This window comes from Chenopodium album, chromosome 17, assembly GCF_948465745.1.
Source record: "Chenopodium album chromosome 17, dcCheAlbu1.1, whole genome shotgun sequence".
Lineage (NCBI taxonomy): Eukaryota > Viridiplantae > Streptophyta > Magnoliopsida > Caryophyllales > Amaranthaceae > Chenopodium > Chenopodium album.
This window is the reverse complement of record NC_137850.1, coordinates 7,142,535-7,150,645: the sequence shown is the minus strand read 5'-3', so window position 1 is coordinate 7,150,645 and position 8,111 is coordinate 7,142,535.

Below are 8,111 nucleotides of genomic sequence, written 5' to 3'. Positions count from 1 at the left end.
GCATCCGGTCACCCACCCCTTGGTTGGTTTTGGGGGTGGGATGGTCTACCCAGCCGGAAGAATTGACTTGCCCATCCGGCTGGGAGAAAAAGGCCAGGGACGACATATTGTCGTCAGATTCTTAGTCGTTAAGGAGTTGACCGCCTACAATATCATCCTTGGTAGGCCAACCTTCAACGAAGCCAAGGCGGTAATCATCCCGTCTCTCATGCTCATCAAGTATGAGCGGGATGATGGCTCTGTTGGTTCCCTGAACGGGGATCAGAAGACGGCTCCGGAGTGCTACCTCTCAGCCGTTAAAGACAGTGTGGCCTCAGACGGCCAAGAAAAGGAACCAATAGACCTTGACAATGTCAAGGATGCCAATCCTGCCCCACCAGCCGTTGGTAAGAAAAGAAAAGCGCCTCAGCTGGTGGAGGTGAAAAAAGAGAAAAAATAGCAATCACTGACCGGGGAACGATCAGACGAGCTCCGTCCCCAACCGGCTGGTGAAAACATTGATCTCGCTCTGGATGACAGCCGTCCAGAGCGTACTGTGAAGGTTGGGACGGTTGCTTATGCTACTCTGGGTGCAAGCTTGCACCTTCTGCTGAAAGAATTCAAAGACATCTTTGCCTTTGAAGTGGAAGAGATGCCAGGCGTCAGCCCGGATCTCGCTGTCCACAAACTCGCCGTGGATCCTAAAAGAAGCCCATCCGGCAAAAGAAAAGAAACCATGGCGAGAAAGAAGTCAGGCGGCAGCTGCCGAAGTCAAAAAGCTGCTAGACACCAGGTTCATTCGGCCTTGTAATTTCCCCGACTAGGTGGCCAATGTGGTCCTTGTTAAGAAACCGAATGGGACCTGGCGCATGTGTGTTGATTACACAGACCTCAACAAGGCATGTCCAAAGGACAGTTACCCGCTTCCAAAGATCGACGGTCTGGTCGATTCAACAGCCGGTCACGCCTTGATGAGCTTCATGGATGCCTACTCCGGCTTCCATCAGATACCCCTCTGGAAGAAAGATCAAGAGAAGACGGCCTTCGTCACTGATTTGGGGTTATTCTGTTATATTGTGATGCCGTTTGGCTTGAAGAATGCGCCTGCCACCTTCCAACGGATGATTAATACGGTCTTCATTAATCAAATTGGGAGGAATGTGGAGGCGTACATCGATGACATGATAGTCAAATCCAAGCAACAGACGGATCATCTTGCTAATCTCCGAGAAACATTCACCACCCTCAGGCAGCATAAGGTCATGTTAAACCCCAAGAAATGCGTCTTTGGTGTTGAGTCTGGGAAGTTTCTCGGATTCCTGATTGATCAAAGGGGGATAGAGGCTAACCCCGAAAAGATACAGGCGGTAATTGACGTGAGGTCACCCCGTTCTGTCAAGGAAGTTCAGAGACTAACAAGTTGCCTGGCCGCCTTGGGAAGGTTCCTCACCCGGTCAGGTGACAAATGCCTTTACTTCTTCCAAGCAATCAGGAAGAAGACCACGTTTGAATGGGGAGACGATGCTGAGACGGCATTCCGGAAGCTAAAAGAGCACTTGCATTCTCTGCCTAGGCTGGTCAGTCCTCTACCTAGGGAGACGTTGTACATGTATTTGGCCGTCTCAGATCATGCTCTCAGTGCCGTTCTCCTTGCTGAGCGAGACGGCGTTTAGCTCCCGGTTTACTTCATTAGCCATGTTCTAAAAATGTTGAACTCCGGTACCCCATGGTTGAAAATTTTGGTCTTGCTTTGTACATGGCATTCAAAAAATTGAAGCCTTACTTTCTGGCTCATCCGGTGGTGATTTACACCGACCAGCCACTCAAGCAGCCAATGTCTACCTTAAAGTCAGCCGGCAGAATGTTGAAATGGGCTATTGAAATGCAAAGTCTTGAAATCACTTACGAACCAAGGAAGGCAGTGAAAGGTCAAGCGTTTGCCGACTTCATTGTTGAAATGACCCGTCCGGTGGCTCCGGATAATCTTGATCAGGTTTGGAAAGTGTATGTAGACGGGGGCTCTACAAAGAACGACTGTGGTGTAGGCGTAATTTATGAGTCTCCTGAGGGGGACAGATATGAGTATGCACTACGGTTCAAGTTTCAGGCCTCAAACAATGAGGCGGAATATGAAGCCCTGCTAGCCGGAATCTGCATGTGTAAGGCGGCAGGGGCAACAAAAACTGACGCCTACTCTGATTCACAGTTGGTCGTTAGCCAGTATGAGGGAAAATTTGAGGCAACTCACCCGGCTATGATCAAATATCTTCAGGCGGTCAAAGAGGAGGGTGGGTCACTCGAAGAGTTTCATCTGAATCAAGTACCCAGGTCTGATAACAACCAGGCGGATGCACTGTCAAAACTTGCATCCTCCGCCTGCCATGATACGCCTCGGTCAGTCTTTTGGGAAGTTCTTGAAAAAAGAAGCATCTATGAAGATCCCATTGGAGTCCTTGACCGAAGCTCTACCTGGATGGATGGCATCCGGGCATACCTCTCAGACGGTACACTTCCTGATTCGCCACAGGAGGCAGTCGTTCTGAAGAAGCGAGCCACAAGCTTTGAGTTGAGAAATGGAGAACTCTTCAAGGCGGGGTTTCTTAAGCCTCTTTTGAAGTGTGTAACCCCAGAAAAGGGGAAAGAAGTTCTTGAAGACTTGCACTCGGGATTCTACGCCTCCCATATAGGCGGCAGATCCCTAGCCGTCAGAGCCAGACGACATTACTTTTGGCCCACTCTAGAGGCAGACGCCAAGGAGTTGGTGAAGAAATGTGACAAGTGCCAGAAATTTGGCAAACTTATTCACCGTCCGGCTACTGATCTGACGGCCATCCACAGCCCAATTCCGTTTGCAAAATGGGGCATGGACATCTTAGGTCCTTACACGCCTGCACCAGGCGGAAAGCGCTACATCTTGGTGGCTGTGGATTACTTTACCAAATGGGTAGAGGCTGAGGCGGTAAAAAATATCAAGACATCAGACGTCATCTCTTTCATCTGGAAGAATGTCATCACCCGGTATGGGGTTCCTATGTCCATGGTGTTTGATAATGGTCCTCAGTTTGAGACGCCTCAGCTAAAAACTTGGTTGGGAGATCAAGGGATCTCAAGTTATTTTGCATCAGTCGGCCGTCCCCAAGCAAACGGCCAAGTTGAAGCCTTCAACAAATTGATCTCAGACGGCATTAAGAAGAAAATTGAAAGAGCCGGTGGCTTATGGGATGAGGAATTAATCCATGTCCTATGGGCCATCCGGACAACAGCAAAGGGGGCAACCGGTGAAACCCCATTTCTCATGGTTTACGGTGCTGAAGCCGTCTTTCCCATTGAACACTATGAGCCGACTCTTATAGTCATGCTTTATGATGAAGAGGCAAACTGGGAGGCAATGCGCCTGGCATTGGACTCACTCCCAGAACGCAGGGGCAATGCCGCCTTGCGTCATGAGATTTACCGTCTGAGAATGACAAGAGCCTACAACAAGAAAGTACACAGGCGTCCTTTGAAAGTGGACGACCTAGTGTTACGGAAAATGGAGGCAACCGGTAGGGCCAATGAGCTTGGAAAGCTAACTCCAAATTGGGAAGGCCCCTACCGGATTTATGAAGAAGTAAGAGACGGCACCTACCGCTTGGAAACTCCAGACGGCAGGCGCCTGCCTAGAACTTGGAATGTAGAAAATTTTTGAAAAAGTACTACTTCTGAGATTTGTAATGTTTGTAAACAAGAAATTGCCTTTTGTTTTCACTTGTTTATTTTTCTGAGTTTGTCACTTGAAAATTGAATTAACGTCTGATTGACGAGAGGCCAATGGCCAGATAATTAAGCTAAGCACAAAACCGCTTAGTGGCTATACAGCCGGTCTCAAACAAGACCAGAAGGCCAATGGCCGGATGGCTGCTCTTTCCCATAAATTCGTCTATCCCAACATGGACAAAGGCGTCCGGCGACACCCCTCCGGGTGCAATCGTCGCAGAGAGATGCCAACCTACTTACTCTACGTACCAATTCAGGCGGCCACAATTGGACGGCTGAATCAGCCATCCATAGTCGTTTGACCTGAACCGTCTAAGGAACGACCAAGTTTCGGAACCCGGATGTCCAATGACATCAGTCGGCGACCGACTGAAGTTCTTACTTAGAGTTTTTTCGTTTTAAATTGCATACATCCTCGTTTGGGGCAAAAGAGTTGTGCAATGGCTATACAATCTCTACCTAGACGGTCAACACCGTCTAGCTAGTGACTGGAACGCCTGTTAATGTACGGCTGTGTACTTGGTTTGGGGCAATCACTACTGTGATTGATTGACTTACAAACGTATCATGCTCTTTGCAGCATCAGACGTTCCCAAGTCAATCAACCAACTCCACTTGAAACCAACCACACAGCCGTCCAGGGGCAAGGACAGCCGTATACTTTTGATAAGTTAGGAAGAGATCGCCGCATGCTTTTGATAAGATAGGCAAATATTGAAAAATGCAAAAAATTGAAATGAAATTGAAGTGCAAACACAAGCGCAAAGTAATAAAAACCGACTCAGTCAGTGCATTCGTTGAATTTCCACCCAGCCAAACGGCTGTGATGGATTAAATGTTAACCGGACCCCGTCCGGGTAAAGGAAATTGTTTGACAACACGGCCCTATAGCCGGTAAAGATACAAATATACTCGGCACACAGGCCGGAAAAGCAAATGATGGCATACTGCCGCAGATAAAAAAAAGAAAGAAATTGGCACACAGCCGCTGAAATCATTGCCCCGCAGACGGTCCCTCCTGGCCCTTCTCCCCTTCTTCTTCAGTCTCGGGGGCTTCAGGCTCGGGGTGCTCATTGTTGGCTCAGGCGAGGAAAGACTCAGGCTCTGGCTCACCCTTCTCTCTCAGGTATATCACCTCTTCAGCATATTTGTAAGCCAGAGCCCAAACGTCATAATCCTTGTTTGGATACAAGGCAGCCCAGGCGATCTTCATCATGGCCTCGCTGTCGGCGGCCATCTCAGCTACCAGGCGGTTTTGATCCGCCTGCAGAGTCGCTCAGAAATTATCCTGAGCTTTGGCCGCCTCCTTCTCCAGCTTGGCAACTTTCCCCTTCAGATCAGTGTTCTCTTTCGAGACACCCTGAAGCTTCTCCAGATCCTCCTGAGCCTTCTTGAGGTCCTCCCTAGCTTTACGAGGTCCTCCTCCGCCTGTTTCTAGGCCGTCTCAGCATCCGTCGCCTTCTGCTTGGCCGCCCGCAAGTCCGCCTCCAGTTCCTGGATCTTGGCCGCCTGTGTCATTTGGGTTGCTTTAGTTTCAAGATCGTCAATGTTACACGAGTATAAAGCAACATTATTGGAGTCTGAGGCGGACTGCTTGGCCCGTCTTACCTCATCCCGCTTGCGGGTGTAAGGACGCTTGAGCCCATCTACCCGCAGAAGAGCCTGCAAAAGCAAAACAAGGTTAGCACTGCAGGAGGAGAAAAACTTGGAGAAAATTATTGAAAATTATTCAAGTGTCTTACCTCAGCCAGGAGGGACAGGATACGTTCAAGATTGAACGTCTCAATCCCCGGGATAGCATCCTTATCCCGTTTGCTGACAGCCTCCAGCATGGCCTTGGCGTGCTTCTGGACGTCTGGCCAGCGGGGTGATTGATCTGCACCACAATCAGCGTCAGAGTGTGAAACTAAAGCAGCACCAATCTGGTTCCGACCGTCTGAGGATGACGTCTGCTGGGAGTGTGATTTCACTCGCAACGGCCATCCCAGCTCAGGCGGGGATTCAAAAGGGTTCTTACCTGCAGAGCCGGCCAGGCGAGAGCCGCTGGCAGGCGTGGTGAACCCCCCGGTTGCAGATAGGGGGTTGGCCAGGTCAAGGCCTAGAGAGCCACTCACCCTCTCCGTCCTTCCCCCTATCCACATTTGAGTCTTCCCGCCTGGGGCGTTGGGAGTTGCGGTGGAGGCAGCCTTTTTTGAGGACTTGCTGGGGTTAGAGGCGGTGGTCTCCTCCCTAGCCCGTTTGAGTTTTTTCTCAACGTCTTGTCCACCTCTCCTCCCTGAGAAAATAAACAAGTTAATGTTAGCAGTCGAAGAAAGTAAACTTTGAAAGCAAACTCAAGAAAAGAGTCAGGCGTTTACCTTGGCCCTGAGCTCTCTTGCCTGGGCTTCCGCCAAGTCTCGGCGGATCTGTGCTGAGGACCGTTTGGGGGTCTTCTCGTCTGGCAACATGTTCAGAGCTTCTTCTGCAAAAACAAAAAGGGAATTGATTAGTACATCATAAAAAACGATTCCGATACAAAAGTACTACAGACGGAAGTGTATTCAGGCGCATACGTCTGGTGAACATGTGTCCTAGCCCGCAGGCGGCTAGGAAGCATTCGTCCCTGAGCCAGGCGCTCTTAAGGATCCAGTTTCTGGGGACTTTTATTGTCTCCCCGGTTGACAATGTGGCGTCTGTGAGGCCGAAGAAGTCAGCCTCAATTATTTTGTCGAAGTCCTCATCCGGGATCCGGGGAAGACAGCATTTCCGACCCAGAAGGTCAGGCTTCTTATTGTATTGACAGAGCTCGTAGTTCTCCCGCCTAGTTGGGGCCGTCAACAGGTAGAACATGTGCTTCCAGCCGTCAAATTTTGAGACCTTATCCAAAGTTCATCATATATTGAGGAAACGTGGTCAAAGTATACCACGCTCTGTACCCGCCTGGGCTGCGGCTAAGATAGTGCATCTTAGCAAAAGCTTCCCAGCCGGGGTGAATTCCTTGGAATTCACAAGCGGCAACATACCCCAGAATGTTTGCCCAAGAATTGGGGGTAAGTTGCCAGACTCCGAGGCCGTAGCCTCTCAAGATTGCCTTCACCGCCTGGTGAAGGGGGAAGCGCAAACCAGCCTTGAACGCCGCCTCGTAACAGCCGAAGTAGCCGTTGGCGTTTCGTTCAGTATCTTCCCAAGAGATGGTGCCGTTTGTAGGAGGCACCCTTATTTTCCACCCGTCTCCCATTGGGTGCACTTTCAAAAAAAATTCAAGACCTCTTTCCATGAGGTCCCTGTCTTTGATGGAGACGTGGATCTTGTAGGGATCGTCCTTCTCGTTCCATTTCTTCCTCTCTTCTTCCTCGCTATCCTCAAGCGGGGGAAGATCATCGCTGCTCTCAAAAGAGGAGACGGTAAATCCACTCCCCGTCTCCTCCCCAGATTGGGAGACAGAAGCTGAGGCGGCCTCCTCACCGCCTTGGTCGCACTCGTCCAAAAACGAGTCTGGAGGAGTTGGGGGGCCACGCGGAGGGGATCTCTCCGGAGCCGTCTAGTGTTCTGAGCCAGACGTCTCCCCCTCGGGCGTTTGGCCGCCTGAGCCTTCGCTCCTATAATTGGGGTCTTGTGATGTCTGCATAGTCCGAGCCATTGTGTCCGGCACAGACACGCAAATGGTCGGAATCCAAGCATGAGGGTGGTCCCAACACCCTGAGACGGCACTACCAGTCCTAGACTCAGCTGTCCCTGGTGAACGGCTGGATTCTAACCTAGGTTGTGCCATGTGTGTTGGTGATGAATCCATTTATTGCAAGAAATATGTACAAGCGGTAAAATGAAAAAGAGCTGAGAGAGTCAGAGACGGTACCTTTAGATTTGAGATCTGAAGGTAGACGGGTCCGCTTGTGTTGATGAGGCTGAGTTTTCTTAGCTTGCGCGTGACTCAGACGGATGACTTATGCTCTCTCTTTCAAGATTCTCTCTAAGTTTTCTCTGAAAATTTTTGTGAAACGTACAAAAATCATGAGGGTAAACGGCTATATAAGGAGGGTAAATTAAGGGGTATTCCTGTAATTTACTCAGATGGTGAACAGTAAAATTTTGGCGGTAAAATTACCACCAATCAGAGAGTGATGCGTGTCACAGATGCCACGTGGCGTGCCACGTCACATCTGTGAGGGGCAAATGTTTAGGGTAATTTTACCCCGCCATGTGGACCAACCAGAGGGCGACACGTGTCAGCCCCAGGATGGTCCAAAGTGGACCTATCCCTGCTTGACACGTGTCATCCCAGATATTTGGGAAAATGACGGCCTTCAGGCCCAAATCCCGAGAAAGCCGCAATGCGGCGCAGCCCACCACTGATTAGGGTTCTGTGACCTAATCAGGGGCATAATTCCCAAGGACCC